Below are 24,756 nucleotides of genomic sequence, written 5' to 3' on the forward strand. Positions count from 1 at the left end.
AAATATTGGGTTCTATATATTGGTGGGCAAGTAGAAAAATTTTAAAGGGTCAAAAATAAAGAAAATACTGTCATCTCCATTAGTAGAAATGTTCAGAAAATCTGGATATTAATGACTGGCCAGCAGATGGACTAGATGATGCAAATTTCATTTTCCTTCTGTGTGACTTTTCCAGTTTTATTGTTAACATTGTCTTCTTTCAAGTGTTTCTGGTATGTGTGTGTATATGTGCATGTGTGCACACACATGCACATATACGCTATTCCTGTTGTCTGGCCGCTCTTTTTCTGTTTTCTGGTACTGAGCATCAGCATTGGAAAACAGGAAACAGCAGGTTGAGCGCTAAATAAAATGTGTAAAAATAGAAGTAACAGACTCAACGATACAGTGAGATCTATAAGACTAGAGAATTAAGAAAAAAGGCAGTTGTTTTCTTCCAATATTTGCCTAAAAAACAGATGTAATGGAGGAAGATATAATAATTTGCCTTATAAATAAGATAAAAAAATAGCCACCAATCTTAGAGAAAATTTTAGGGCCCAGTAACCACCCGATGACACCTTGCCTCCACTCAAAACTCTTCAATGGGATAATGAGAGCTAGGGCTGAAAGAAACAAGGAGGTTCAGACTTTGGGGATGGGAGCATTCTCAGATGAATCATGACAATCTTAAAGGGCAAGTAGAAGTGGAGGTTGAAAATGAAAAAATGACTTAAAGATTTCAGATGCTTACAAAATCATGTATTTGAAATGTCTATAGGTGAAAATATTATTTAAAAGAAAGGGCAATCTTGCTACTCAGGTTTTAGCATAAATACAATTTATTTCATATGCAAGACTAAAGGAAAACATAGTGAGAATTTTTAAAAGTAAAAGGGATAAAGAGAAACTCAGTACCTGAAAATCTTGAAATTTCATAGTCTGTAAAAATATATTGTGAATTCCAGAGAACCATTTTAACCCTAATTAGAACAGAATAGAAATATTAACTCTAGAGAATGGAGTTGTGCTTTTTCACTGAAAACCTCAAATAAGAGGTAATTATCCAAGTTCATTATTTTTCTTTGTTTTAATGCTGTTTCCTTTATCTTAATTCCATATCAAGCAATGTAATTCATTACAATTTAGAAAACTCATTTTCCTTTGTTTTCCACTCTGGACATTTTGTGATAATTATTCCTCCTTCAGAGAACCCTCTATCCTCTTATTCAGAGCCTCTTCAGCTTCTTATTGGATTTTTTTTTTTACATTGACTTGCATTTCCTTTAACACGTTTTTATTTTCACTTTGATATTTTTTATTTGATTAGTAATAACCCTATGAAATGATTTCCTAAATGAAAGTTGGACAGTCTCTGGGTGAGTCAGTTTCCAGATGACTTATGAGAACTATAGGTCCTGTTTTATGTTCACCATTATTTTTACATCTGCCCATTATTTCCCCAACATAGGCCCTTCCCTTCTTGGAAACTTTCCTGTGATCCGTTTCTAGGTCTCATTTCAAACCTTTTCTCCCCCCTTACTTCTCTGCACTCCATTTGCTTTTAGAGAAATCTTTCTCCTTTCTAGTCTCCTTCAGAGGAACTCTCACATTTCATTTCTTCTCAAACTCAATTGTCGTCTTGTTCTTTCATGATCGTCTTGAAGGTTCATCAAACCCAGATCTGAATCATTAGCAATTGAAAATGACTGACTTTCTTTGAGAGTTTCAAAATTAAACTTCAGGAAGAGAGGAAAGCATTCCCATTTTATTCCCTTAGTACGACTGTGAAAATAAAACAGCAAACTTTCAATATTAGAGCAATTCAAACATCCTAATCCTGCCATACAGTCAATAAAAAATATTTATTAAGTCATAAACTGATGTAACTGAAGGCTTATCTTTTGTCTCTTTCTATGACAGAGGGTGGAAAACCTTTCTTGCAGCTTGATGTGAGCCTGTGCCCAAATGGAGGAAACCCAGCTGGTGGTGACGGTGGTAGGTAAGGGGTTCCTGGGATGTCTTTTTCTTTCTTGGTAAAATGATGGATTGAGACTGAACATGGATGTGATGTGTGATGCAGCATTCTCTCTGTGACCATGAGGCAACAAGCATGCAGATGGAGAGCTATACATTGAGGATGGTGAAGCAAAACATGAAGTTCCTGGGTCACGGATGGCATCACAGAGCGGTTGGAAGGCCACTAACAACTGCCTACCTTTTTACGTTTATTTTAGTGTGATAGGAATTTCTTTGATCTCTTATTTGTCTAGTTTCCTGTTACTTGGAATCACAACTAATCCTAACACACTTCAAAGCTTCATCCTTGTGAGTACATGCCATGGAATCAAAGCCAAATGTGTTCTTTATAGAGGAGCCCCCTTGTCTAATCTGTGTCCCTGATTCTCAGTTTCCCTTGGGGAGAAAAGCTTGCTTTCCTTCAGCTGTGTCTCTGGTTCAGACACAAATCGACAGCGTCAGTAAGAGGAGAAGGTATTGAACATTGGCAGGCTACTATCTTTTCCTCCACTCTCCACTTGAATAAAACCATTTTCTGCCTATTGCTAAAATCAATCATGCAAATTGGCTTCTTTTGTCTCAATTACTGGTTCAGGGGAAATGTTCAGACACATCTGAATCCCTGCTTATCCAAGTTGGGATGTCCAGTCTTTTTTTTTTTTTTTTTTTTGGTAATATTTTTCCAATTTTTTTTATTAAATGTATGTGGAGTCCTGGTATGTTATTCAGCAAATCTAAAGTAGTGACATAAACAAGTCTACCTCTTTTGCTAGCAGACATTGAACTAATCATAGATTTCTGTCTATATTTCTGATAACTCAGTTCTTTTCTCAGAATTTGTTTTTCTTCTAGTCATCAATCCTAGATCTTTAACTTACCATCATAGGACTTATAATTTCTTTTCTTTCCACCATTAACTGTTTTACACTCTTAGTATTCAGAATGTTGGCAGAAACATATTTTTTGGCAGATTACCATAGCTCTCTTGTTTTATTTCCTTTTCCACATTATCTATTTTGTATAGTCTCCCCAAGTTTTTCTTTTCATTCAAACATATTGACCACTTTGACAGGAACCTCATCTTGAAAATATTCCTTCCTAGTATTATAAGAGCACATAGAAACTGTGCCAGACACAATATATATTACAAATATTATAATTTTATTTCAAGTTATCTCAGACATTATGGCTGAAATTATTAAAATTATTATCAATATACAAAGTGTGGCATCTCTCTCGATGATCAGATAGGGGTCCCCAAATGTGGGGCGAGGATCGTGTGGAAGCCCGTGGAAAAGATTCATCCAAGGCAGAAGAAAAGAGACAGAAATTTATTGAATACTGCAAGGGAGTGGTGGGCTGAACAGCAAAGGAGAGACTGCAATGAGGCAGTGGGTGGGGGCTGTTTTTAAAGGGGGAAGATAAGAAGGTAGGGCGAGGTATGGCATTTTCCCTTTTTTGGTAACTGTGCCTGGTTGGAAGTAGCCCATTTGTTAGTTAGGGCCTGTGGATATTTTGAGGTGGGTGGCCTCATGGGCCTGTCTGTATTCAGCCAGGGGGCTACTGTGGGCCTTGACCAAGTTTCCATTGCTCAAGCCTATTGTCTAAAAGCAAGGTTTCACATATTTTTAGAATATTTAAATGTCCAATTCATACATAACTCACTTTTATGTCTTTATTTATTTATTTAAAAAGATTTTATTTTTAAGTAATCTCTACATCCAACATGGGGCTCGAACTCACAGCCCCAATTCCAAGAATCACGTGTTCTACTGACTGAGCCAGCCAGGTGCCCCTCATTTTTTTTATGTCTTTAAAATTTTATCCCATGTTGGTTTAACAAGGAAAATTTATGTATCACTAGGACATAATTAAATTCCTGCCTTTATAGTTACTATATGCAAAGGTAAAAACTTTGAACTTCATTTATAAAATATTGAAATTATTCAATAATTTTGAAACAATTCAAACTATTTCAATTGGATATTTTTTTAAAACCTAGTGTTTTTTGTAGTCATAGAACACACTGTAACAGGTGTAACCACTGGAAGGCTTGAGCTGCTGTGTGTGGTAGTGGAGGGAACATTGATTGGCTTTACAACCTGGCAAACCTGGACTTAGACATCTCCGCCACACTGATTTGGTTACCTCGTGCGCATCACTTTCCTTTTCTGAAGCTCAGTGGTCTTAATTATAGATGGTAATAATAATAGCTATTTAGTGCTGTGATGTTTTTGTCTCTTTTAAAATTAAACATATAAACTAACAAGCCCTTTTTTCTGACAATACCCTTTTTCTCTAACAATTAAAGATTTAATTCCTTCATGGAATCTTTTTGAATTAACTAGATTTCTTCTTCAAATCAACCATCCTCCAGTTCAGAAAAATTTAAAAATTTGGTCCTCGTGCTACTGTTCTGTATTTGAATTTATGACAAATTATATTTTCCTCTCTCTTTGTCACCTATGGCTTCAGCTGTTTGAGATACAGCAAACGCATTGACCATTCTGTTGACTAACTGCCTAAGATAGAATGTTTGCTATTTCCTATCATTTTCATATAGTTTATTCATGCTTGATTTGTGGTTTTTACAGAGTTAAAAATAAATAACCATTATTTCTCTTCTTTAAAAACATTTTTGAATTATTCTTACAGACATTTGGTGGAATCTCTAGAACTTACCATCACCTGTTAGTTTAACCATATTTGTAAAAGTAGTTAAGTACCTGTTAGGTTTGCCTGGTGTCATATCACAAGTGGGCTTATATGTTAGGTATAGTGGGCCCTTTGGCAATAAGATCCACTGGGCAGGAAGGAAAACTGGGCCCAGGAAAGATGATGCAGCAACAGCTCTGTGGCCTGCCTCACAGTCCCTTGGCCAGCCCCGATTTTAGCTGTAACTATGGTAGATGGTTTTCTATAAGTTCAGATTCACCTAACACTGACCCATGTAAAGCTGGTCAGGTGTCTTTCCATTTTTGACTTGGAGAATTCCTTGGCACTACAAGAACCTAACTAATCTACTCTGCCATCTTTTAAGTGAACAATTCTGGATGGCAATATTTTTATGCTTCTTAGAAGGTTTCAGAAAGTCAAGCCAACCTGTCTCTTGGTAGTAATCTCAACACACAACCTTATCTAGGGTTTTCTTTCTTCCACGTCAAGTCTACCTCTTCCTTTTCTCCTGCTTCATAAGATCATCTATCAAATAAACCTGTACCCAACCCCTTATCTCTGACTCTACTTCCAGGGAAATCCTATATAAAACAGGTGTGTTCTGTGAGAGGCTGCCCCTTGTGGTTATTCACACGGTCCCATGGACAATCGCTGAAAAGCACAATAAGCCTACATATGACTAAAGACAAATATGGTATAAAGAGGACATCTAATTTTGTAGTGAGGTTCAGGCAGGTAGACTAGAGGGTGACACTATAGTGGGACATAGTGGGATCCCAGCTGACAATAGAAAACAAATTTTTTTGTAAGAGTAAGCTGTGGTGCAGCCAAACGAGCCAATGGGAGCCAGCACAGGTGTCCTGGCCCACACTGGAAGACTGAATTTGCTGGATAGAAAGCCTGGGTCAGAAACTCAAGAGCCTATGTTACACTGGTTCAACATGTCAAGGCAAAGTGAGAAATGTTGCAATTCAGAAGCTACAAATGAGTCCCAGCCTCATTCATAGAAAATGAGATATGGTGTTTGTGCAATAAGATGCCCAGGTTGCCTTTTGTTCTTGTTTTCCAAGTGAAAGGTATTTGTCAGTTCATCTTTCTATCTGAGGAAAGTAGGAGCTAATGAAAAAACATCAGTACTTTTCTACTTCTTATTTATGTTAATGTAGTGGAGGTACTTGGAGGTTAAAGAGAGAAAAGAAGGAGAGGGGATCTCTCCCCAACTCCCTCTGCCCTTGGAACATCTATCTGAGTCATTGTCATGGAACCCCTTATGTTCTGGATTAATAAGTTTTTGTAGAACCCTTGTCTTATGTAGCTTTATATTTTCTGTAGTGTCTGCTTGGTAAAAAGTTTCAAAACTTAATTACTTCTACAGTGAACAGTCTATTAATAAGGTAAAATGCATAATTCATAGAGGATGCTTATATTTCCCAGATTTCTGAAGCAGTCAGAGAAGAGCAAAGCAGGAAGGTGGACCTTTAAGGTCTAGATGCAACATCCAACCAGCAACTAGGTAAACACCATGGAGATGGCTTAACCTTTTTGTTGTTGTTCTAGAAAAAAGAATTTGTCATGTGACACATATTGGGTTATTATGTTAAACTCCATGTGAAAATTTTGCCATAGTTGCTGACTGGGGTTTTGTGAGTCAATAAGATCTGTGTTCAAATTTCAGCTCATCACTTGATGACCATGTAACTTCGGGTAAGTCACCTCATCTCACTGTTTCCCTTCCTGCTAAATGAGTGGTGGGTTTGAAATAATCTCCAAAGCCCCTTCAATTTCCAGCAATTTTATTTTAATTCAAAACAGCCCAAATGTTCATAAAATATTCTGGAATTGACAGTACATGAGTAATCAGATTCTTAAGTGAACAAAATGAGTCATTTTTGGATATTTATACTAAACATTTAACGATCATTTTATTCCTCTCAAAATACATATTTATTTTTAGTTTAAGCATTGAGGTGTAGATTTAAGTGTTGTTGGCATGAACATTCTGACCCTTTTTACAAAAGAATGATACTCTTGGGAGATTAAAAATTCTAAGATGCAAAAAAGCCTGGGGAATGTAAACTATATTTTAGTGTACCAACTGATTTTGCAATTGTCAAATGCATTTATATTCACATTCACAATAGATTTCATTAGAGATTCTTAGCATATTTTTACCACATGATTAAAACCTTTATAGTGTTTGAAGACATCTCTCCTAAAGGAACAAATGCAATAGAAACAGATGCAGAAATCAAATAAGATAATATATGTGAAAAAATTTTTAATTATAAAGTATATACATACAAAGGAGTATTATAATTAGGTATGATATAGTGACTGCAATTGTGTAAACTGTTTTTAGATGATTTTCAAAAGTCAAATGACCAATTTGATGTCGTATTCTTATTTTTATTCTTATTCCATATTCCAGTACTCTAAAGTTAGAATTCCATCACAGCTGCTGGTTTTACTAACATGTTGACCTGGGCTAAGGAATAGCAGAACTGACCAATTTTTGTGGTGTAAGCTTTTGTGGATTTTCTAGGGCACTTCTTGGTGAAGTGTTAGTCCTGTGTGTAGGATAATGAAATACCTGCACCAGCAAGAGTGTAATGGATAGAAGTAGAAATTGAACTTGTACTCTAAGGATAATGGGATGGGAATTTGGAAGAATTACACTGGGGGACAAAGGGGATAACCATGTCAAATTATAGTCATTTAGTTGGTTCAGACTAGCCAATGGCAGTGACCAAGTCCTCTGAAGGAAAGGTCCTCTTCAGCAATATCAGGACAGAGGGCACTTGAGTCAGGTGGGAACCTGTAATCCATAGATTTATTAGTTTGCCCATAAGGCCTGTAGACTGCCCATAGCAGCGTCCTATTCTCTCTAGGCGAATGTGTAAAGGACCTTGTAAGTTCTCCTCAGTCACTCCCAGATACCTCTTCTGTGAAGATCAAGTCTTGAGAATGCCAAGAAGAAAAGTCAGCATCTTGGTATCGAATAGGTTTTAGAATCTTCTTTTGTGGTGAAGAAAAACATGTGGAAAGTATGACTAATTTTTTCTCATGATGAGTAAATAAGTTAATTTCAAAGCTCAGCGAATCAATGAATCTATCAGTCTAATAAAGTTGAGTCCTAAAAATGTGCATAAATTATAGAGGAAAAATAAAAGGCATAAAGTATAAAATGAAATTAGAATAAAGAATATGTTTTGTGAGATAAACTATTTTATTTACAGAGTTGTTATTTGGATATCTCTTCTGGTTAGTTGTATAGGAAAATGTGTTACTTTATCTCTCAAAGAATCAAACTATTTGTTCTCAACCTTTCTGGCCCATCATTCCAGACTTAGCTGAAGCTTTTCTGGAATGCAACAGCAGCCTTTACACTGTCTGCATGGCTGAGGGGTTAGGATCTTGGGATGTTGAAAGATAACATTACTTGGTAATCTGTATTATTTTGTCTGCAATTCTGGTGGTATAGCTATGTGTCCCAGGGCAGCCTGTTCCCAATGCACGGAGAGTGGAATTAGATTCACTGAGGCAATAGAAAAATCAGCTTTAGAATATAGATTCCCCACAGTTACACTCAATGCTTGGGTTACTAAGCCATGTTTCTTCTGAGGTGATTCAGAATCTGTCCTATTGTCCTGTACGTATTTCAGACACCTGCCAACTAAGCCTATAAAAGTGGTTTATGTGGACATAACTTTCTATTCTCTGAACTTTCATTTTTTTAAAATCAGATGATTTTTAATAATGTAATAAACTCCTGGTGAATATAAACTTAACAATCCCCTATAAATACAAATCTCATGACAAAGAAAGGAAAGATAGGCCATGTACATGATTTTCATTGGGACCATTGTCTGATTTCCTTTGGCCATTGAATATTTTTTATGTGCCTTCATTGGTAGTCAGTGGTCATCTTTATGTTGATATAAGAGGCTTTTATTAGAGAAATTATTAATAGAATGTTTATCTTAAGTCTGGACTTAATATTCAGAATCTTTTTCAAATAACATTCAAAATGGAAATGATTGTTATCTCTGTTCTCAGTAACACACAACTTGACAATTTCTAGAGGACTAAATGCTACTTAGAGGCACTCTGTTTTCCACTGGTCAATGCCATTGACTTTAGCAAATATCTGAAAGCAGAGATTTCAGTTCATTGCAGTTTTTTTCCAATTTTCCCACAAAGTTCTCCTTCTTTATTTCATTAAAACCAATTAGGCATATTGCACTGGCAGAGATTAATACTGCTAAATGTCAATGATGTGTCTGCTTTGAAAAACTATTGAGCTGAAGAGTAAATAGCAATACAATACAAATGCCCTGACATCTTCCTTGCAGGAAGCAAAGAGCTGTAGGTTGGCAGGAAGAGTAAAGAAGGGGATAATAATGGTTGATCACTAAATTGATTTCAGTAGTTCACATTCCCAGAAAATGAGCTGAATGTACACACAGAAAACAAAGCAAACCAAAAAGGAAAGATGGACAGTCATCTCTGGTGGGTACGGTCTTTGACATAAGTGGACACCTTTGGCAGTGTTCTCAAGAATGTGCTGAAAATGAAATAGTGATCTTTCCTCTTCTTTACCACTCACAGTGTCATTAATTAGCAGTATTCTTGAAAAGTCTTGTTGTCCTCCAGGCATGTGGACTATGTTGTTCATCTCTGAAATCTAGTTTCTATAAGAAATTTCTCAGTATGCAGCAAAACACCAGATACAACAGAAATGCTTTTCTTAGTTGAAAACCAAGGTGACTGGCTGGATCAGTGACCAGCAAATGATGGCCAGGGGACCTAATCTGGCCCACTGCCTGGTTTTGTAAGGACCTTGTGCCAAGAATGATTTTTTTCTACATGTTTTAATGGCTGGGGAGAAAAATCAAAAGTAGAATAATATTCTGAAATATATGAAATTTAAATTTTTATATTGATAACTCATGTGTCTGTAAAGAAAGCTTTATTGAAATGCAGCCGAACCCATTTATTTCTGTAGTGTCCCCAGCTGCTTTTTGCACTATAGCCACGATGGCGGAGTTGAGTAAATGCCTCACATACCATGTGGACCCAACTAAGACCAGGTGTAATTTCTCAAATTCCAAACTTTCTTTGCTGGATCTATGATGGACTCCAGAGTTTGTCTTGTTGCCTATCTAGACAGGAGAAAAATAGTCAAACTCCTTGAAAGAGCATTACCACACTGTTCTTAATAGCACAGGCTCTGAAGACTGATACCTGGGCTTACATAGTGGTTTTTTTCCCCTCCTTTAAAAAATAAATCTAAAAAAAAATTATTTCCTGGTTTGTATACATTGTTTCAGCCATTTCTTTTGTTTGCTTCCTCTAGATGGCTCCCTGCTCAGGCTCCACGGTGCAGATCTAAGCATTTCCAATGGGGTGATAGCAGTTCTCAGCCTCACATACTCATACCAACTTAATCAGAGAAGGGGTCTTATATTCCCAGCTAAACTTAAGAGTTAGAATATTACCATCATTCTCTCTGAACCAAAAAAATACGATGGGGTGATTGATGTGCACCACTCATAGCCCTCTCCTGGAAATTGGCATTGAGGTAAACTCTCCAAAATACACACGGGGGAGACGAATACCTAAGGAAAGTTTGAGATGCTGTTGCAAGGCAGAGGTAGAATAGCCACAGGGTAGCAAATAGTGGTTCACATCAAGATCAGAGAGCCTCTCAGATAATGAACACGTGCAGAGCACAGCCTACATCCACACCTCAACCCAGCTCTGTGGCCCCCACCCATCCCCAAGCATACAGTGTTTCTTATTAGGTGATAAAAACTCTTTCCTGTGGGACACCTGGGTGGCTCAGTCGGTTAAGTGTCTGCCTTCAGCTCAGGTCATGATCCCAGGGTCCTCAGATCGAGTCCCACATCGAGCTCCTTGCTCAATGGGGAGACTGCTTCTCCCTCTGCCTGCCACTCCCCCTGCTTGTGCTCTCTCTCTCTCTCTCCCTCTCTGACAAATAAATAAAATCTTTAAAAAAAAAGCCCTCTTTCCTGATAAAATATGACTAAAAAGAAAGCCAAATTGCCTGTACTAGGCAGGATGTGAAGAAAAAGAAAAGGGGACCAGCAAAGTAAAGAAGTCACTGAGAATTCTGTTATGAATATCAAGGATCAATTCTATTATCTTCTATTATTCCTCTAGTCTAGGATATGTAGACAACTTTCCGGCAAAAAAAAAACAAAACAAAACACACACACAACAAACAAAACAAAACAAAACAAAAAACCACACAGGACAAATAGCTCCAGCCCACTTTTCTCTAGAGAGCATTTGCCTTTCCAAAATTTTTGAACAGGGTTAAAACCCCAGTGGACCTTTGTCCAAATAGAATGTTTATACTAACTCTTTGATTTTGTGCTTGCTGATTTTATTTTATTTTTAGGTGGTATAACAAAATGTCTCTTAAATCTGTTTTGTTCCATCTAACTGCTGTATCAGGTGATGTCCAAACCTTATACAACAGTTTCTCAATTTACACCCATGAATCCATCTCCCCAAGATACCCTTCAGAATGCTGCAAAATTAGTTTTACAAAAATTTCAAATGTACGTCCAGAAATTAAATACAAAAATCCTTAGTTTGGTTACTAAAATCACTTCACTCTGTTCTTCCAGGTTCCTTTTTAAGGCCAAGTATCACACACTCTAAATTTCACCAACGCTTAGTCACTATTTCCTCAACTTGCCTTGCACGTTTATGCCTCCACAAGTCTTATCATGTCATTTCCTTAGTTTGAAATGCTCCTTTTCTTCCCCCACTTCCATCTGTCTTTTTTGACTAGTCAACTGGTGATGTACTTGAGGTGTTTTTGCTTGAAATCTCTTGGTGAGAAGTCCTTTCTGCCTGGGAGTTCACTTTGTGCCTCTGGTACAGATGGCATGTGCTACACGTGGCCCGAGAATGGCGTTGGGGCCAGCCTCCCCACTAGACTGCAAGCTAGATAACTGGAGAGCAGAATGGTTGGAAGCACAGACTTGGGAATCAGAGACTGATGTTCCACAATCTAACTTTGACGCTAACTAGTTATATGACCTAAGGTAAATCAACTTAAACTTTCAGTTTTCCTGTCTGTGCAAGGGCAGAGCACAATGGCTTCTGGGATGGCTCATATAATTTGCAATCACCCTCTTTTATATTCCTCTTATCAGTTCACAGATCATAAATTTAGCACCATGCATACCAAACCCCTTAAAATTCTATAGGCCAATTTTTGGAGGAGGGGAGGGGAGAACACAATGACCAAAAAAAGAAAGAGTTAATCTTCTAACTGAATGTGATTAGCATGGCTGTAATATTGCCGACCTCTTTATCAGGAATTGGCATTGATGGACACTGTTTTGCCTGGCTTGGCTTCTTCTTAGGTGGGGAGTTGTGCAGGTTGTCAGGTAACTATATTATTTATCAAAATCCAGACACATCTGAGAGTGAAAGGGATGCTATTGATAATTACGCCGATAATAATAGGCTTAAGCAACATAGGACCAGAAGAACCTTCCTGTACATGCTGAGACATTAAGTTTGATTTCTCAGCATCTGAAAAATAACATATCCTGTAGCAGGCCACTCTCTGATTAGGAACCCAGCCTTTTTTGTGCTCCTTCCAACTTTTGTACCAAACCAGGGTCACCACCTTCAGAGCAAGGCAGCTACTTCACTCAAGGCTCTTACATCAGATTGGAGGAATTGGGAGAGGCATAACTCTTCACAGATTTATTTCCCCTAAAGACCAAATGAGAGAGTATGAAGTATGATTTCTGTTTAATCTGATTTAGAAGTATGACTTTACTAATACAAATTAAAACTTTTCATTGTCCCATATCCTACTGTGGAGAATAGATGTCTCCAGCTTGTGTCTCTTAACACTTCTTATCTAAACCCAAAATTGATCACTATCACAGTTATTTCCTTTTAATAGGGTGAAAACAACAAGAATCTATACGTAAATCCTTAATACACAGGCATATATGTATGTATTATATTATTTTCCAATATCAAATTTAGAATACCTTAAGCAGGATTTAAATAGTCCTTAAAAATGGAGATAACAACCCCAATTTCACAAGGAGGAGATTGAGATTCTAAAATTCAATAGACATGTGTGATTAAAGACGTGGTTTAGTAATGATTCTTATCTTTTCCAACGAATATGCTGCTGATTACTTTCAGTACAATGGAGGAATAGAAAGTTTGAATGTTGGAGATTTCCAAGTATTGCTCCTGGACATTCTTTGCTCCAACAAGTAAACTGTCTCCTTAGGTAATACCTTCCAGTTTTGTGACTTAAACACCATCTATAAATGTTCATTTGTAGGCCCTACCTCAAATAACTAAATACTTTCTTGCCATCTCCACATGTATATATAATACACATTTTCTAACTTAATTATGTCCAAAATAAGCTCTTGTTTTCCCAGGACCTCACAGCCCTTTCCTATCCTATGTTCAAATCCCAGTAAAGGTCTCTACTCTCCAACCATAGCTTATGCCAAATCCTAGGAATTAATCTTAGTTTGACCTCTTCTTTCATCCTTAAAAAGTGTAAGTCAGTCAGAGAAAGACAAATACCATATGGGTTCACTTTTATGTGGAATTTAAGAAACAAAACAAATGACGGGCAGGGGGTGGGGGCAGGGGAGGGGTGGCAAACCAGAAAACAGACTCTTTTTTTTTATTTTTTTATTTTTTTTAATTTTCTTTTTGTAGTTTTTAATTTTATTATATTATGTTAGTCACCATACAATACATCATTAGTTTTTGATGTAGTGATCCACGATCCATTGTTTTCGAATAACACCCAGTGCTCCATGCAGTACGTGCCCTCCTTAATACCCATCACCGGGCTAACCAATCCCCCCTCCCCCCTCCCCTCTAGAATCCTGTTTGTTTCTCAGGTCCATAATCTCTCATGGTTCATCTCTCCCTCCAATTCCCCCCCCCCCTTCATTTTTCCCTTCCTTCTCCTAATGTCCTCCATGTTATTCCTTATGTTCCACAAATAAGTGAAACCATATGATAATTGACTTTCTCTGCTTGACTTATTTCGCTTAGCATAATCTCCTCCAGTCCCATCCACGTTGATGTAAAAGTTGGGTATTCATCTTTTCTGATGGCTGAGTAATATTCCATTGTATATATGGACCACATCTTCTTTATCCATTCATCTGTTGAAGGGCATCTCGGCTCTGTCCACAGTTTGGCTATTGTGGACATTGCTGCTATGAACATTGGGTGCATATGGCCCTTCTTTTCACTATATCTGTGTCTTTGGGGTAAATACCCAGGAGTGCAATTGCTGGGTCATAAGGTAGCTCTATTTTTAAATTTTTGAGGAACCTCCACACTGTTTTCCAAAGTGGCTGTACCAACTTGCATTCCCACCAACAGTGTAAGAGGGTTCCCCTTTCTCCACAACCTCTCCAACATTTGTTGTTTCTTTCCCTGTTCATTTTGGCCATTCTAACTGGTGTAAGGTGGTATCTCAGTGTGGTTTTGATTTGGATTTCCCTGATGGCTAATGATGATGAACATTTTTTCATGTGTCTGTTAGCCATTTGTATGTCTTCTTCAGAGAAGTGTCTGTTCATATCTTCTGCCCACTTTTTGACTTGATTATTTGTTTTTTGGGTGTTGAGTTTGAGAAGTTCTTTATAGATTTTGGATACCAGCCCTTTATCTGTAGTGTCATTTGCAAATATCTTCTCCCATTCTGTGGGTTGCCTCTTTGTTTTGTTGACTGTTTCCTTTGCTGTGCAGAAGCTTTTTATCTTGATGAAGTCCCAAAAGTTCATTTTTGCTTTTGTTTCACTAGCCTTTGGAGATGTATCTTGAAAGAAGTTGCTGTGGCCGATGTCAAAGAGGTTACTGCCTATGTTCTCCTCTAGGATTTGGATGGATTCCTGTCTCACATTGAGGCCTTTCATCCACTTTGAGTTTATCTTTGTGAGTGGTGTTAGAGAATGGTCGAGTTTCATTCTTCTGCATGTGGCTGTCCAATTTTCCCAGCACCATTTATTGAAGAGACTGCCTTTTTTCCATTGCATGTTTTTTCCTGCTTTGTCAAAGATTATTTGACCATAGAGTTGAGGGTCCATATCTGGGTTCTCTATTCTGTTCCATTGGTCTATATGTCTGTTTTTGTGCCAGTACCATGCTGTCTTGGTGATCACGGCTTTGTAATATAGCTTGAAATCGGGCAACGTGATGCCCCCAGCTTTGTTTTTCTTTTTCAACATCTCCTTGGTGATTCGGGGTCTTTTCTGATTCCATACAAATTTTAGGATTGTTTGTTCCAGCACTTTGAAAAATGTCATTGGAATTTTGATCGGGATGGCATTGAAGGTATAGATTGCTCTGGGTAGCATAGACATTTTAACAATGTTTATTCTTCTGATCCATGAGCATGGAATATTTTTCCATCTTTTTGTGTCTTCTTCAATTTCTTTCATGAGTGTTTTGTAGTTCCTAGAGTATAGATCCTTTACCTCTTTGGTTAGGTTTATTCCGAGGTATTCCGAGGTATCTTATGGTTTTTGGTGCTATTGTAAATGGAATCATTTCTTTAATTTCTCTTTCAACAGTTGCATTGTTAGTGTATAAGAAAGCAACTGATTTCTGTGCATTGATTTTGTATCCTGTCACATTACTGAATTGCTGGATGAGTTCTAGTAATTTGGGGGTGGAGTCTTTTGGGTTTTCCACATAAAGTATCATGTCATCTGCGAAAAGAGAGAGTTTGACTTCTTCTTTGAATACCTTTTATTTCTTTTTGTTGTCTGATTGCTGTTGCTAGGACTTCTAGTACTATGTTGAACAACAGTGGTGAGAGTGGGCACCCTTGACGTGTTCCTGATCTTAAGGGAAAGACTCTCAGCTTTTCCCCATTGAGGATGATATTTGCTGTGGGTTTTTCACAGATGGATTTTATGAACTTGAGGAATGTTCCCTCTATCCCTATACTCTGGAGAGTTTTAATCAGTAAAGGATGTTGTATTTTGTCAAATGCTTTTTCTGCATCAATTGAGAGGACCATATGGTTCTTCTCCCTCCTCTTATTAATGTGTTCTATCACATTGATTGATTTGCGAATGTTGAACTGCCCTTGCATCCCAGGGATAAATCCCACTTGGTTGTGGTGGATGATCCTTTTAATGTATTGCTGGATCCTATTAGCTAGGATTTTGTTGAGGATTTTGGAATCCATATTCATCAGGGATATTGGTCTGAAATTCTCCTTTTTGATGGGGTCTTTGCCTGGTTTGGGGATTAAGGTAATGCTGGCCTCATAGAATGAGTTTGGAAGTTTTCCTTCTGTTTCTATTTTTTGAAACAGCTTCAGTAGAATAGGTATTATTTCTTCTTTGAATGTTTGGTAGAATTCCCCAGGGAATCCATCAGGCCCTGGACTCTTGTTTTTGGGGAGGTTTTTGATCACTGCTTCAATCTCGTTACTGGTTATTGGCCTATTCAGGTTGTCAATTTCTTCCTGTTTCAGTCTTGGCAGCTTATAGGTTTCCAGGAAGGCCTCCATTTCATCCAGATTGCTCAGTTTATTGGCATATAGTTGTTAATAATAATTTCTAATAATTGTTTCTATTTCCTTGGTGTTGGTCATGATCTCTCCCATTTCATTCATAATTTTATTAATTTGGTTCCTTTCTCTCTTCTTTTGGATAAGTCTGGCCAGTGGTTTATCAATCTTATTAATTCTTTCAAAGAACCAACTTCTAGTTTCGTTGATCTGATCTACTGTGTTTCTGGTTTTTAATTCATTGATTTCTGCTCTATTTTTAATTATTTCTCTTCTAATGCATGGCTTAGGTGTCATTTGTTGCTTTTTCTCTAGTTCTTTAAGGTGTAGAGTTAGTTGGTGAATTCGGGATTTTTCTATTTTTTTGAGTGAGGCTTGGATGGCTATGTATTTCCCCCTTAGGACCGCCTTTGCAGTATCCCATAGGTTTTGGACCGATGTGTTTTCGTTCTCATTGATTTCCATGAATTGTTTAAGTTCTTCTTTGATTTCTTGGTTGACCCAAACATTCTTGAGCAGAGTGGTCTTTAGCTTCCAAGTGTTTGAATTTCTGCCAAATTTTTTCTTGTGATTGAGTTCCTGTTTTAGAGCATTGTGGTCTGAGAATATGCAGGGAATAATCTCAATCTTTTGGTATCGGTTGAGACCTGATTTGTGACCCAGTATATGGTCTATTCTGGAGAAAGTTCCATGTGCACTCGAGAAGAATGAGTATTCTGTTGTTTTAGGGTGGAATGTTCTGTAAATATCTATGAGGTCCATCTGGTCCAATGTATCATTCAAAGCTCTTGTTTCCTTGTTGATTTTCTGCTTAGATGATCTGTCCATTGCTGAGAGTGGAGTACTGAGGTCTCCTACAATTAACGTATTGTTATCAATATGACTCTTTATTTTGGTTAACAGTTGGCTTATGTAGATGGCTGCTCCCATGTTGGGGGCATAGATATTTACAATTGTTAGATGTTCTTGTTGGATAGACCCTTTAAAAATGATATAGTGTCCTTCTGTGTCTCTTATTACAGATTTTAGTTTAAAATCTAATTTGTCTGATATAAGAATTGCTACCCCAGCTTTCTTTTGAGGTCCGCTGGCATGGAAGATGGATCTCCATCCCTTCACTTTCAGTCTGGATGTCTCTTTAGGTTCAAAATGAGTCTCTTGTAGACAGCATATGGATGGGTCCTGTCTTTTTATCCAATCTGCAACCCTGTGCCGTTTTATGGGAGCGTTTAGGCCACTCACGTTGAGAGTGATTATTGAAAGATATGAATTAATTGTCATCATGTTGCCTGTGAAAACGTTGTTTTTATAGATTGTCCCTGTAAATTTCTGTTGCAGATCACTCTTGGGGTCTTTCTCCTTTTATAGAACCCCCCTTAATATTTCTTGCAGGGCCGGCTTAGTGGTCACATATTCTTTCAACTTCTGCTGGTCGTGGAAGCTCTGCATCTCTCCATCCATTCTAAATGACAGCCTTGCTGGATAAAGTATTCTTGGCTGCATGTTCTTCTCATTTAGTACCCTGAATATGTCTTGCCAGGCCTTTCTGGCTTGCCAGGTTTCTGTGGATAGGTCTGATGTTATTCTGATGTTCCTCCCTCTGTACGAAAGGAATCTCTTCCCCCTAACTGCCCTTAGGATGGTTTCCTTAGTTCTAAGATTTGCAACTTTTACTATTACATGCCGGGGTGTTGGCCTGTTTTCCTTGATCTTAGGAGGGGTCCTCTCTGCCTCTAGGTTGCGAATGTTTGTTTCATTCCCCAGATTAGGGAAGTTCTCAGCTACGATTTTCTCAAATACATCTTCTAGCCCTCTCTCTCTCTCCACTCCCTCCGGGATTCCAATGATTCTGACATTGGAACGCCTCATGGTGTCACTTATTTCTCTGATTCTATTTTCATGGATTCTGAGTTGTTTTTCCCTGGCCTCCTCTTTTCCCTTTTTATCTATTATACTGGCTTCCAGATCGCTTATTCTTTCTTCTGTCTCAGTTACCCTAGCTGTTAGATTATCTAGATTGGATTGGATCTCATTGATAGCATTTTTAAGTTCTGCCAATTCACCTTTTATTTCTTCCCTTAGAGACTCTATGTTGCCATTAATTGATTTCTCCATTCTAGCCATTGTCTTCACAATTGCTAGCCTGAATTCCACCTCCGACATCTTGGTTATATCTGCATCCATTTGTAAATCTGCAGCATAAGTCATAATCTCTGAGTCTTTTCTGTTTTGGGGGCTCCTCCTCCTAGTCATTCTGTTGATGGGTGTTTGAGGGAATGTATAGAGTCGAAATTATTGACCAGAAACCAAGCAAGATGCATCTGTTTTCTTGGGACCTTAGGGTTGCTGGCCTCTTGTTTTCCCAGCCTGTCTTCTGCAGGAGGGGCCTGCCGCGCTGTTACTCAGGCAACCCTGTTTGGGCGGAGTTGCCCTGCCCCCCTGTGGCGGGGGATGGGCTCAGTGGGAATCAGTCTTGGGGCTTTTGTTCTCTGGCGCCTTTCCCTGGCGGCTTTCGTGTCTCTTCCGCGAGTCAGAGCAGAAGAGACCGTTTCCAACCCTCTGCCTCAGAGCAGAGAGACCGCAGTCTGTTCTTCAGTGAGCTCTCCAGGCCGCACTGTCTCCGTTTCTGTCCGTGCTGCTATAAACTGCAGCGTCCTGGGTTGTGCGCCCCTCCGCAGCGCTCCCAGTCCTGCCTCCAGGTCCGGGCACGTCTCTGCCCTTTGTGCTTCTTTTTTTTTTTTTTTTTTTTGTGCCCTTTGTGCTTCTAAAACCGCCAGCTGCTCACAGTTCGCGCGCGCGACTCCGCCACTTGGGGTTTCCACCCCTGGGGGTTGCAGTTCACCGGTGGGATCCCGGCGCACCGGGTTTCAGTCTCGGAGGCTGCAGTTCGTGTGCGCGCGACCATCGCTCCGGCTTCTGTTTGGGCGGTTGCAGGTCGCGTGCGCGTGACCCCACCGGTCTGGTCCTCCACCCCGGGGGCTGCCCTAAAGTCCTTTCCCGATGCTACCGGTCTGTGAGTCTGTGCCCCGGCCGCAGCGCGCGAGGCTGTCACTCACCGGCGGTGTAGGATCCCCACGGCCAGGCACCCTCCCGCTGCCATTTATCCTCCGATATCTGCCCGCAGGATCACGGCTCTCCGCTTTGTACCTCAAAAACAACTGCCTGCGATATTCTGCTTGTAGAGATCCAGATCTTCTTACATCTCAGGCTGGTTTTGTGGGTGCTCAGAGTGGTCTGGTAGTTATCCAGCTCAATTCCAGGGACCAGTTGAAATAGGGCTCCCTACTCCTCCGCCATCTTTCCCCTCCTCGCTCCAGAAAACAGACTCTTAACTATAGAGAACAAACTGAGTGTTGCTGGAGGGGAGGTGGGTGGGGGATGGGTTAAATGGGTGATGGGGATTAGGAGGGCCCTTGTTGTGATGAGCACTGGGTGTTGTATATAAGTGAGGAATCACTAAATTCTACACCTGAAACTAATATTACACTGTATGTTAACTAGCTGGAATTTAAATAAAAACTTGAAAAAAAATTATCAATTTACCTACAAAATCAAACTCTAAATCATTCACTTGTCTTTATAGCCATCACCGTCATGTACTCCTGTTCCCTAGAGCACTGCGATTGTCTTCTAAATTCAGCCTTCTGACAACATTCACAAACCATTCTCCTTAAAGTTTCTTAAAAACAAACTAATAAACAGATCATGTTATGCTGCTGCTTAAACACTCCCTGAATGCCTTTTTGTTTCCTACAAAGTCTTTATAATCCTGTTCTACCTCTCTGACCCCATCTCATGTACTTATTCAAAATATTTAAGACACACTGTCTCCATCTCCTCCTTGAATGTGCCAAGCTCTTCCTTGCATCCTGGCTTTGCTCCTACTGTTACTGTTGCCCAAAATGTTTCACCTCTGAGTCTTTGCAAGGCTCACTGGTTTTCACCCTCAGGGGCTCAGGGGTCACCTCTTCAGGGTAATCGTCCCTGGCTACCTTATCCTTCCCCAGTTGTTCCATTATATTTTTGGTACTTATATATGTCTATGTATCATATACATGTATGTTTTCTTGTTAATAATTTGTCTTCCATCATGAGAATGTGATCACAGATTCATTGCTAATATCCCTGACACGTAGTTCAGTGCCTGGCTTATAGAAGGAGCTCAATAAATATTTGTTGAACTATTTATGAATATATTTGATTAATTAAGGTAACTTAAGTAAAAAGGGATAACAAGAATTATTACTCCCTCTTCATAGGTCATGTGAGTGGATTTATTTGGGTTGTGAAGCGAAAGGAAACCCATTTGCATTCTGCCCTCTTAGCACCAGAATAGAAGACCAGACCCTAATAACATGGCTTTATATTCTCTGATATCTTCTGAAAGGTCCAAGAGGTTCATTGACATTTCTTATGTCTTGAAAAAAATGAAACCAAATGTAAGTGAACAAAGTATTAAAATTCAAGCCAGTAAGTGTTGTGTGCAAACTTTAAAAAGTAGTATAGTTTGAGTAAACACATCACTAGATCAGCAGATGGATAGCAAAGCAATATTTCCTGAACAATTAAAGAAAGGGATTCAGGATAAGACTTACTTGCCTAAGCAGGTTTTTAATGCATATAAATTTGTTTTGTTTTGGAAGATGCTTTCTAGAAGACTTATTTATTGTAGTTCCAAACACATATTTAATTCTATTTTTATCACTTTTTTTTCTACAGCCCCCTATTTTTACAAATGACAACTCCATTTATCATCTTACATTTTCTAAGTTATATAAATCTCATACTGGAGCGGAATTAACTATGTTCATCTATGCAACAAAAGTGTTCTGCTTCATAATTTAGCATATTCGTAATTAGCACTGATCAGTTCCCAGAACATAATTATCAAACTCCTCCTCCATAGGTAAAAGCAGATTTAGTCTCAGAATCTGTCTTGTACCTTACATTGGCTCTAACCAGTTCCCATTCAAAAATGTAAGGATCTCCTGTCTTACTTAGACATATCTAAGCTCAAAGCATCTATTCTTGCCTGGGTCTATTTCTATTCACTGCCTGTAGCAATGTCAGGCTGGTTCAAACTGAGTGTTCCATATATGAAGAATACAAGCTGTGGTGACATTTTTGCTAAAGCAGTAGCCTCAGGTGCTCGGCCAGCATTTGTACCAATGGTGGTGAGAATTAGAAGCAGACTCTCCATGTAAGGCTCAAAGAAAGGGGATTTTGGCCATATGGGCCAAAAGACATTTATGTTAAAATAATTTTGATTATTGCTGTCAGTCACCTCCACAAAGTGTTTGGCCCTTCCAGGATGGCCAGCAAAGGACATGTCTGGAGCCAAAGCAAGGTGGTAGATTCAGATTTCCGTAGAGGCTACCATCAACAACATGCTGCTTTTATGGTGAAGTGGATCAGGATCTTAGTGGTAGTGGCGTCTCTCCAATGGAATGCACACTTGGCAAATGGGTGAATTTTGGCTCAAGGGGTGATTTATCACAGAATCAAATTTGTCTTTCAAGACATGAAACCCTTTCAGTAGAGCATGATATGGTAATTCAAATATATCCTTTGCCTATTGGAGGTTGGAATAACTAACTTAATAGGCCTGAGGCATAAAGGCCACAAGCTTGGTGGTCAGTTCTTTCAGTTTACAACTTCAGTCATTTCCCAGAATGAAATTAATCCCCTGCAAAATGGTTCACATGATTACATATTTCTCTTCCTTTTGATTCAGTTCTAGAACAAACCAAATAGTTCTCTTCAGTTTTTTATTCTTCCCTGATCCTGGGCCTTGCAGTATGGCCACCCTGTTCCATGCTAGTTGGATGTCTCTACTGCTGCATTCTGGAAAGAAGGTTAAGATATATCTTGGCTTCTTCCCTTCCAGGAGAGTCGATGCTAGTCATCCTCTTTTCCTGCCACCACCAGTACAAGATATCAAGAGGTGAAATAACTTTGGCAATCACTATGTGAAAACGAATAGACAAATAAAATATTATACCATATCCTTATTTCAGGAAAATAGAACCTACCCATTTGTGTTTGACAAACTCTCAGTGCTTCTAAAAAAACAGCCTTTGTAAGACAAAGATCTGTTTTAGCTAATTAAAACATAATACCATGCATGATAAATCATAACAACTACAAATGATTATAGGCCAAATAAAAGAGCCTCAAAATACATAAATTGGAGTTAAATATAGACAATTCCACAAAAGTTGTAAAAGATTTTAGCAACCCTCTTTCAACATTCAGAGAACAACGCGAGACAGCCTGGTATTGGTATAAGGAAGACAAATGGATTAATGGGACAGGATAGAGAACCTAGAAAAAGACCCACATGTATATGGCAAATAGATTTTTGACATAAGTGTCAAGAGAATTCAATGGGTAAATTTGAAAGTCTTTCCAGAAAATGGTGCTGGAACAACTAGACACACTCCTGGGGAAGTAGGGAAGGAAATTTTGTTAACACTTATCTTACATCATACACAAGCAATTAACTTGAAAGAAATATAGAACTAAAGGTAAAAGCTAAACTATAAAATTTCTAGAATAAAACATAGAAGAAAATCTTTGCCTTGGGGTAGGCAACGACTTCTTTGATAAGGCACCAAAACATGAACCATAAAAGAAAACAAATAACATTGGACTTAATCAAAATTCAAATCTCTGGCTCTTTGAATGCCACTATTAAGAAAACTAAAAAGCAAGCTACAGAGTTGAATATTTCCCAAACATATTCCCAAATATATTCTCCAAACATATACCTGACAAAGGATTTGTTTCTAGAATATATAAAAAACTCTTACAACACAACAATAGGAAATCAAGTGTATAGAATGACCCAAAGATGTGAGTAGACACTTCAAAAAAGAAGATATACAAATATATGAGCATATGAAAAAGCTCAGTATCATTCATCATCAGGAAAACTGTGGAAAGCTATTTGTCCTTTCCTGCAAAATGTGAAACATATACCTAGCAGACAAAATACCAAATCTTAGGTATTTACCCAAGAGAAATGAATCTATATCTTCCCACAAAGATTCACCCTCAGATGGGGATGGCAGCTTTACTAGTAGTAACCAAAAGCTGTAAATAACCCAAATGTCCACAGATAGGCAAAACATATGTGGTACATCCAAACACTGGAATACCACTCAGCAATTAAAAGGATCAAAATACTGATAATTGCAATAAAAGTGATAGATTTAAATTCTCTATGCTGAGTGACAGAAGGTAGACACAAAAGAACACATAGTATACGGTTCCATACATATACAATTTTTAAAAATGCAAATGTATTTAGAATGACTAAAAGCTGATGTTGCCTTTAGACATGGACAGAGGAGAAGGAAGGATGGACTGCAAAAGGACATCATCTCTTTCTCGAAATACTGATGATGTTCTGTATCTTGATTGTGCAGATGTTTTCAGAGGTGTATCCACCAAAATTCATCTAATTTTATACTTTATATAGGTACAGATTATTGTACATAAATTATGCTTCATACAATTGATTTATGGGTAGCAATGTGGGGATTTAAATTTGTAATTTTCTGGATCCAAGGCAACCTTGTTAACCAATATTTAATTACTTCTCTTAATATGTTTATGTAACTTCATGATTTAAGCTTGGAGTTTCGTTGATGTAGCAAAACCACACTAGACACACTCATTTCTACAGTGTCCATGAACAAGCTACCTCTTCGGTCTCTAGCTAGTGTCATCAGTGCACTATGAAACTATGAACTGTGGGGCACCTGGGTGGCTCAGTCTGTTAAATGCTCAACTCTTGATTTCAGCTCAGGTCATAATCATGGGTGGTGAGATCGAACCCCATCAGGCTCCACACTGGGTGTGGAACCTGCTTAAGATTGTCTCTCCTCCTTTGCCCTTCCCTGCCCTCTCTCTCTCTCTCAAAAAACAAAACAAAACAAAACACTATGAACTGTTACTTTATGAGAATATGTGAGGTTGGCATTATTCCAAGCTGCTTAATCTATTTTGGTTTTCATCATTGTATATCTACCAATAAGCCGTTAAAAAAATCCATGATGGAGTGGGAAAGGAAACAAACTAATTTCCGTGGATATTGTTATTTTCACCCTCTGCTCTCTGTTCTTGTCATCCCAAGGCAGTTATATCTTATGCGAATAGGGTCTCCCCATGTCCTTTGTTCCTTATTTTATAAAGCATTCTTTTACATTGTAAAAGTACTAGTATTACAGTGTGGTTAAATATGACTAGTTTAATATCCTCCCAGAGATAATAGATCCTTGAACTTGTAGAAAATCTTTTATGTGGCTGTTGGTTGTATATATATTTTTATATAAATATATAAATATATAAATATTATATATATATTTTATATATATTTATATATATTTATATATATTATATATATATTTTATTTTATATATATATAATATATATTTATATATATTATATATATTTATATTTATATTATATTTATATAGTTTATATATATTTTAGACTTGCCCTTTAAA

General features: G+C 38.1%; 1 long non-coding RNA gene across 3 annotated transcripts in view; it reads left to right on the top strand.

The window, feature by feature from the left end:
- Positions 1-24,756, top strand: part of LOC116637454 — a 198,970-nt gene that overhangs the window by 152,555 nt on the left and 21,659 nt on the right. The window contains exons 9-10 of one of the 3 annotated variants that reach the window (XR_004300479.1): positions 1,903-1,977; positions 2,063-2,639. This is a non-coding gene — a long non-coding RNA (uncharacterized LOC116637454). Of the gene's footprint in view, positions 1-1,902; positions 1,982-2,062; positions 2,640-24,756 lie in introns of those variants that run through there. The other 2 variants (XR_004300478.1, XR_004300477.1) reach the window with 2 other exon arrangements.

The sequence above is a fragment of the Phoca vitulina genome, unplaced genomic scaffold (genome assembly GCF_004348235.1).
Source record: "Phoca vitulina isolate PV1807 unplaced genomic scaffold, GSC_HSeal_1.0 scaffold14, whole genome shotgun sequence".
NCBI lineage: Eukaryota > Metazoa > Chordata > Mammalia > Carnivora > Phocidae > Phoca > Phoca vitulina.